This window comes from Brienomyrus brachyistius, chromosome 4 (genome assembly GCF_023856365.1).
Source record: "Brienomyrus brachyistius isolate T26 chromosome 4, BBRACH_0.4, whole genome shotgun sequence".
Lineage (NCBI taxonomy): Eukaryota > Metazoa > Chordata > Actinopteri > Osteoglossiformes > Mormyridae > Brienomyrus > Brienomyrus brachyistius.
The window spans coordinates 34,275,519-34,282,492 of NC_064536.1; the positions used below are offsets into that span (position 1 = coordinate 34,275,519).

General features: G+C 41.8%; 1 long non-coding RNA gene across 1 annotated transcript; it reads right to left on the minus strand.

Moving 5' to 3' along the window:
* Positions 1 to 4,080: 4,080 nt before the first annotated feature.
* LOC125740381 (uncharacterized) lies at positions 4,081 to 5,692 on the minus strand. Its single transcript, XR_007397606.1, has 2 exons — positions 5,454 to 5,692; positions 4,081 to 5,272 (listed from the first exon to the last, which is right to left on the minus strand). It is a non-coding gene; the product is annotated as an uncharacterized LOC125740381 (long non-coding RNA).
* Between the last annotated feature and the right edge of the window lie 1,282 nt (positions 5,693 to 6,974).

Below are 6,974 nucleotides of genomic sequence, written 5' to 3' on the forward strand. Positions count from 1 at the left end.
ATTGGGCTTTTTATTAAGACAGCAGGGTGATGGAGCTGTGCTGTAGGTCAAACGTGTTCCTTTTTTGTGCTTTTACAGACGCTCCCCTCCAAATACTGAGCAGGTTCTGTGCCCATACCGATTTCTTAAAGAAATGATTGACCACAGAAAGTTTGTCATGTCCTGCTGTTTGCTTTTCAATTTGTCTCACATATTTTTGTTTTTTTATAGGCCAGCATATTTTATTTATTTATGAACACCTTTGCTACTTGTTGTGTAAAATAATAAACATTTGAAAAATTATTTGATTTTCTTTGTTGCTTTTTCTCATCCATCTTTAAGTACTGTTTGGTTCATCATGACATTTATAAATTGTATTACATATAAAGGTTCACACACTGATAGGGGTATTAGTAATATATGGCAGTCAATGTTGTCCATAAGACCACATTGTAAAAATGTGTGTCAGTGTATAAAAACACAAATGATTTTCTCACTGTCACTGTTTTGATTACGGGTACAGATATGGTGGTACTGCAATATGTCAGAATATCTGCAGACTTTGTCAGTCCTTCATGCAGCTGTAATGATATAATTAGAACATTTCTGTGTACTGCTACCACATAGTGGACAAATAAAATATTGCAATCAATTCTAAAATCAGTCAGTCAGCCCAGATGTCTTTACAGGCAGTCCCCGAGTTAAGGAAGGCCGACTTATGGACAGCTCATACTTACGATCGGACTGCCATGAAGCCTTTTATATAAAAAATTTGGGCTAAATACAATGGTTTGTAATAACAAACAGATGCGCCATTAGTGACACTCCCAGGGGGTTCATTAGTTTCAAGAGAAAGAGGTTACCACCTTGAAAGTAGGTGGCTACCATTGTTCAGGGAAACTCGACACGCAAACTCCGAGACATGCGACGTAAACCAATTTCAGGGGGTTGTAGGGGTCCTTCTGAGAAAATTTTGAAATGTAGAACCTTTAATATTCCCTTTTTCAGGCATCTTAGAGGCCTCATTCCACCAAATTTTACTGACACAAACTTTCATCATACAGTAGTAGTACTAAGTAGTAGTAGCAGTCTGTTACTGAGGACACCAAATGTATCTCATTCTTAGATTATGTTGATTAATGATTGATGTACTGGTCAGTTGCAGTGCTCAATTATCAAGTAATGGTTTCATCAACAAGAGGTCAGCTTACCAGTATCTGAAATAAGACTTTTAACCATTAACCAATCATTAAAAAAAATAAAGTTAACATAACAAAGGAAATTATGTCTATGACTTCATTCATTTATTTATTTCACACCCTATTAGACATGTTAAAGGAACCTACAACTGTCTGAATGTAGCTTCTTCATTCAGTAAATTCAGTGGTCTCCTAAATCAAAATAATTCCATAATCCTACCAGGTACACTCATGTCATGCCCATGAAATACTAGTACTTATGAAAAAAACAACCACTCCAAGTTACCAACTAAAAGTCTCTTTCAAAATACAATGCCTCTGAGCCAAACTGATGTAGGTTCATAATTGGTATAAAAACTGTCAGAATGGGTTAACTTGGAACATGTGTTAATGTTTGTAAACAGGCTCGGCTGATCGTGACATCATCGCTGTACATTATATGGCTAGTAATGGTAGCTAGCCTACACACACAACTAGATCAGCGAGTTCAGATGCTCCAGCGTTTTGTCGTTTTTTTGTCAGAATATTTCACTTTGGAAATAAGCTGTCGGCCTTAGCTTTCGAACAAAATCAGTGTCATGCAATATCTCCCCATATTTTTCACCAATTTTACGCCGATGTTGGCTCGAACGAACGAAGATATCGATCGTCTGCTGCTGGTCTGATCCATGTGCATCTGTACTGTGTGAATAAGTCGACGAGTCGAGTTGTATGTCAATGCAATGCATGCGGCAACCGAAGCGACGACACCGGGATGAAATAGTATAGTGTTACGCCATGCTGGTCTCACTTCATTAAGTATTAAACTCACCTTCAGTTCCTGCTTTGCTTTCTAGACGCCATTTTGTCCACTTGCCTCAATCAGCCAATCAGAAAACGCAGAATAAAAGCTTGCCAAAAATAGCCAATCAAAACAAAGATAAGAATTAAGAAAGCCAAGCTAAGATGAAGATGGCTGCACCTAGACAGAACATGGAAATTTCTGCAAAAAAATCTTTTACTGTGGCACCGAGTGCTGATCGTTTGATTCTGGGAACAGAGGCAGATTTTTTTTCAGCAACTGAAAGTATCCGGCGATGTACTTACCCACAGGCGCCGAAATATCGCCACGTGCCGGCTTCAAATGAACCCCCTGTGCTCCTGAAATCATTGCACGGCTTCAGCGGCTTGCTGGCTGGAAGTACAGTACTGTATTTTTGTTTTTTACTGTATAGCAGTAATAATAATGATAATTATTATCATGTACTGCATTTACTTTTCTGACTTTCCTACAAATTCACCTTAAAGACTGACTTTGGGAACCGATCTGGTTTGTAACCTGACGACTGCCTGTACTCTGAATATAACCTCCTACCCGACATTAATCCATATGATGTCCGTCTATTGAAGGGCTCATACACAGTTAAGGGCTGAACTACATGCTGTCAAATTATAATGAATTTATATATTTTCCTGGGATATCTGCTGTTAATCATTATAAAAACGAAGTGAAGAAATAACCATCCTGAAGTAAGTGATTCTCACCTGGAGGCCCATCAGAGGATGAAGAGGAGCATCAGAGGAGCCTTATGTGTGTCTCACTGCCCTCAGATCTGTGGAGACTGACACTCATTTCCTGATTCTCCAAATCTGCATTGTTTCTCTGTCTCTATCTGTGATTGAGGAGTCCAATGAAAAACCCACTTTCTCCTCTCTGATTGGCTGATACGAGTTCTGCTGTCTTCTGTGTCACCTACTGACAGACCACAGCCCACCTGACCAACGTCGTCCTTTACAGCAGTGACTGGCTGTGGCATGTGTGGCTCTATAAGAGCAGCCCTGCATGTGCTGAGGAGGCCAGCAGCACTGCCATGGGGTGTGTGCCACTGGGGGAGGGAGGGTGTCTGGGGGCAGGGGGGGAGGAAGAGCAGGAGGAAGAGCAGTGCCCAGGGATCTACATCAGCAAGAAACTGTCAGCGAGAGAGACAAAGTATAGCACCACTGAGAAACAGTGATTGATAATTAAGTGAGCTGTCCTCACCCTCCGCTTCTACTTCCTGGGGGGGGTGGGGTACTTCCCCCTCTGTTGTGACCGTGCTCCCCCCATTACTCAGATCACTCAGCACTGTCTAGCTGGAACACCCTTCAGCTTCCAGGGAGCCTATTAGTTGGGGGGGGGGACCTGGTCTGGACTGACTCCCTCCCCCAAGAAGGTGGGCGTCAGTGCAGCAGTGGATAGTTCAGGTCCAGAAAGTAAAAGTCCAGACCAAGATTTAGTTTCAACCAACCAGCTGAGTACTCTGTGTCTGTGGCACTTTACACAACTAGTTGTTTGAAACAACATCTAAAACTGGATTTTTACTCTCTGGACCTAAACTATCCACTTCTGGATCAGTGTCATTCTTAAAGTCGTGTTTCAACTTCTGGCAAAGTTCTCCCTTGAGCCCATCTCTGTTGTATGTACAGTCGGCATGTAATACATTCCTACCCAGATCCCTGACAAACAGTTGGAGGCAGAATTACTTGTTATCAGAGTATGTGAATTTATACACACACCAGCAGCTGTGACAGAGTAAGACATTTCCTGTATACTGCTGCCACATACTGGACACAAAGAAGACTGCAGTCAATTCTAAAATCAAAGTTAGTCAACATGCTACCACCACAGACTATTACAGTTTTTCTGAATTGCTAAAACGCATTTCCTAAAATCTCCTCTCCTTTTCTCAAAACACTAAGCACAAACCCTAAAGTTCAAGCTATGCTCATAAAACCTTTTACTTGTCTTGCAAAATCAAACAGTTGAACCGAGACAACTCAAAAGAACCAACTTTACTCAAAATCAAGCACAACTGTCAGAAAACACACAAAACACTACTCAGAAATTGACACACTACATAAACAAATGCAAATCACTCTGGGATAAAAGGAAAATAATCTTTATTTAGGACATTCCTGTACCTATGAAAGCTTATTTACATCCAAACAAAGAAACCTGCAGCAAAACAAAATGCACTCTGTACTTTTACATATTTTTACATCAAAATCAATCAGTCATTCAGCCGCATCATCATGCCTTTGCATCCAGTCAGGCCACAGGACTTCATCTACATCACATGCAATGTTCTCCCTTGCAAGACAACGTGGAAAGAATCCTTTGGCTTCCCGAATCCAGCCTTGGCAAGATTCCATTCTTACATCATCACACGCTGCATCCATTGCTTGGATGAGATTTTCCTGTATGTAGGGATTTCGGTAATATACTTTCCACCGCCATGCTGAGAAAAATTCCTCAGTAGGGTTTAAAAAGGGAGTGTATGGAGGAAGGCAAACATTCATAAAATGCTGGTTATTGTTAAACCAATCACGTATTCTTGGACCACGGTGAAAGCTCACATTGTCCTAAATGATAACATAAATGCGATGCTCTGCCTGCTCGTCACCTCTCCGCTCATGTCCAAGCAAAGCATCCCATAGACCATCCAGGAATGTTAGAAGAAGGTCAGTGTCATATGGCCCAACAACAACATGGCAGTGGACAACCCCATAGCTGCTGATGGCAGCGCATATGGTCACATTTCCACCACACTGGCCAGGCACTTCTACAATGGCACGTTGACCAGTTATGCTGCGACCTCTCTTTCTCCTTTTTGCCAGATTGAATCCAGCTTTATCCATGAAGATGTATTCGTGAGGCCTCTCCATTGAGTCAAGTTCAAAAAGTCTCTATACACAATGAAAATAGATTACCCTCCGTTCTGTGAATGACATATATAGTACAGTATACTGTACATGCTAGTGCAGAGTGTACTGTAACAGTTTAGTTACTTGCACATATTGATTTCGTTGCTCTTTCACTATTTCAGTTTCGCTCAAACGGCACCCTATAGGCTTGTTTCATCCTTATCTGGTTGCGTTGCAGGACACGGTCATTTGTTGAAAGACTCACATGATTTATTCTATCGAAATGCACCTTGTCTTCAATAATCTGCTGTTGTATTTCACACAAGTTGTATTGCATTGTTTTGATGGACCATCTCAACAATTACTATCTCTTATTCTTCTGAGAACTTACGTGCTCTTCCACCCCTACTGTATGTGGCCATCTGTCAATTCTGCAAAAAGATAATATTGTTAGCAGTATACATGCTGTACTGTAAATGTTCTCTACTGTACAAAAACAGATATAGTGCCGTAAGGAAATTATTTTTCCCTGTCCCCTTTATAGAGATTGGTGGAGCCATTGACTGACACTGAAGTCACGCCGTAACTTTCAGAGACAAAAATACATTTTACCGGTTTTCTTCCCTGAAGGTCCTGACCATGGAGGCCACTGTGAACCGACATAGTTTTGGTTGCACATGTTGTCCTGCTTCCCTCATCATCATGCCATGAACCACAACGTGATCTATGACCGTTGCTCTGATTTCATTTGAAATTACACCTCTTCTTCTTGGTCTTCCTCCTCGTCCACCACCTCTGACTCGCACTCCTCTTCCTCTTCTGTTGTAATGCTCCATGTTGAATTCAGTCACACCGCTTTCATTTGACTTGGCTTATGTCCTGTTTATTGAATGGGTTCCACACATCACAGACTGCACACATGCGTGCTCAGTTTTCAGTAGTAGTGTGTTAATGATGAAAACAGGGTGTTATTTCTGTGTAACTTTTAGAGTCTGTGTGTGCCATTCTGGGTCCAAGTGCACCACACTGCTAAATGTGTTTTGTGAATGAGAATGTGTTTAGAGTTTTGCTAATTGGGAGATTCAGATTTGCTAATTGTATCTAAGCAGACAAACAGTGTTTATCATTTTGCAAACTGTGGAATTGATTTGATGAAGGAGTTTTGGTAGTTGACAGTTTAGTTTTTAAACTGAGGTTTAGTGTTTTGGCAATTCAGAAAAACTAACAGGAAGTGATAAAACTTCATGGAAGAATATGAATATAAATGTAGTAAATATATTATGCAAAATTTATCTTCATCTTAATTACACTGAATGGTGGAGTGAGAGAGAGTGAGAGCTTGTCTCAGAGTAAGTGATCCTCACCTGGAGGAAGAAGATGAAGAGGAGCATCAGAGGAGCCTTATGTGTGTATCGCTGACCTCAGATCTGTGGAGACTCAATTCCTGACTCTCCTTAACCTCACTGCCTCCCTTTTTGTGGGTTTTAAATGTTTAAAAATCATCCATCTATCTTTCCCCCTCTTGCCCAGGCTGGGGTCACAGTCAGCCTGGGGCACATCCCAGGAAGCACGGGGCCCAAACCGGGGACACAAACAGCACACTGACAGCCAGGGGCAGGATTCAAACCCAAACCCCTGATAGTATGAGGCGTCCGTGTTACACACAGCCACCACTGCAGCATGCAGGAGCAATGAAAAGCATTTTTATTAACATGGTGTATGACAAGTCACACAGTCTGTGTTCTGCATTTTCAGTAATACTCCATCTATCACTAAACTGCAAATCTGTAATAAGGCATCAAAATAGTGAAGTTACTCCAGCAGGGGGTGTCAGTAAACCCTCATCAGTGTGTATACTGTACACAAGAGAAACGATAGACGGATCGGTGCAGCATTGGCAGTAATGTGGACGCTGTACTGTACTGTCGAGAGGAGGGAGCTGAGCTGGAAGGCGAAGCTTTTGATTTACCAGTCGATCTATCTTCCTACCCTCACCTATGGTCTTGAGCTCTGGGTAGTGACTGAAAGAATGAGACTGTGGATACAAACGACCGGAATGAGCTTCCTCCACAGCAGGCCTGGGCTCAGCCTTAGAGACAGGGTGAGGAGCTCAGACATTCGGGAGGAGCACTG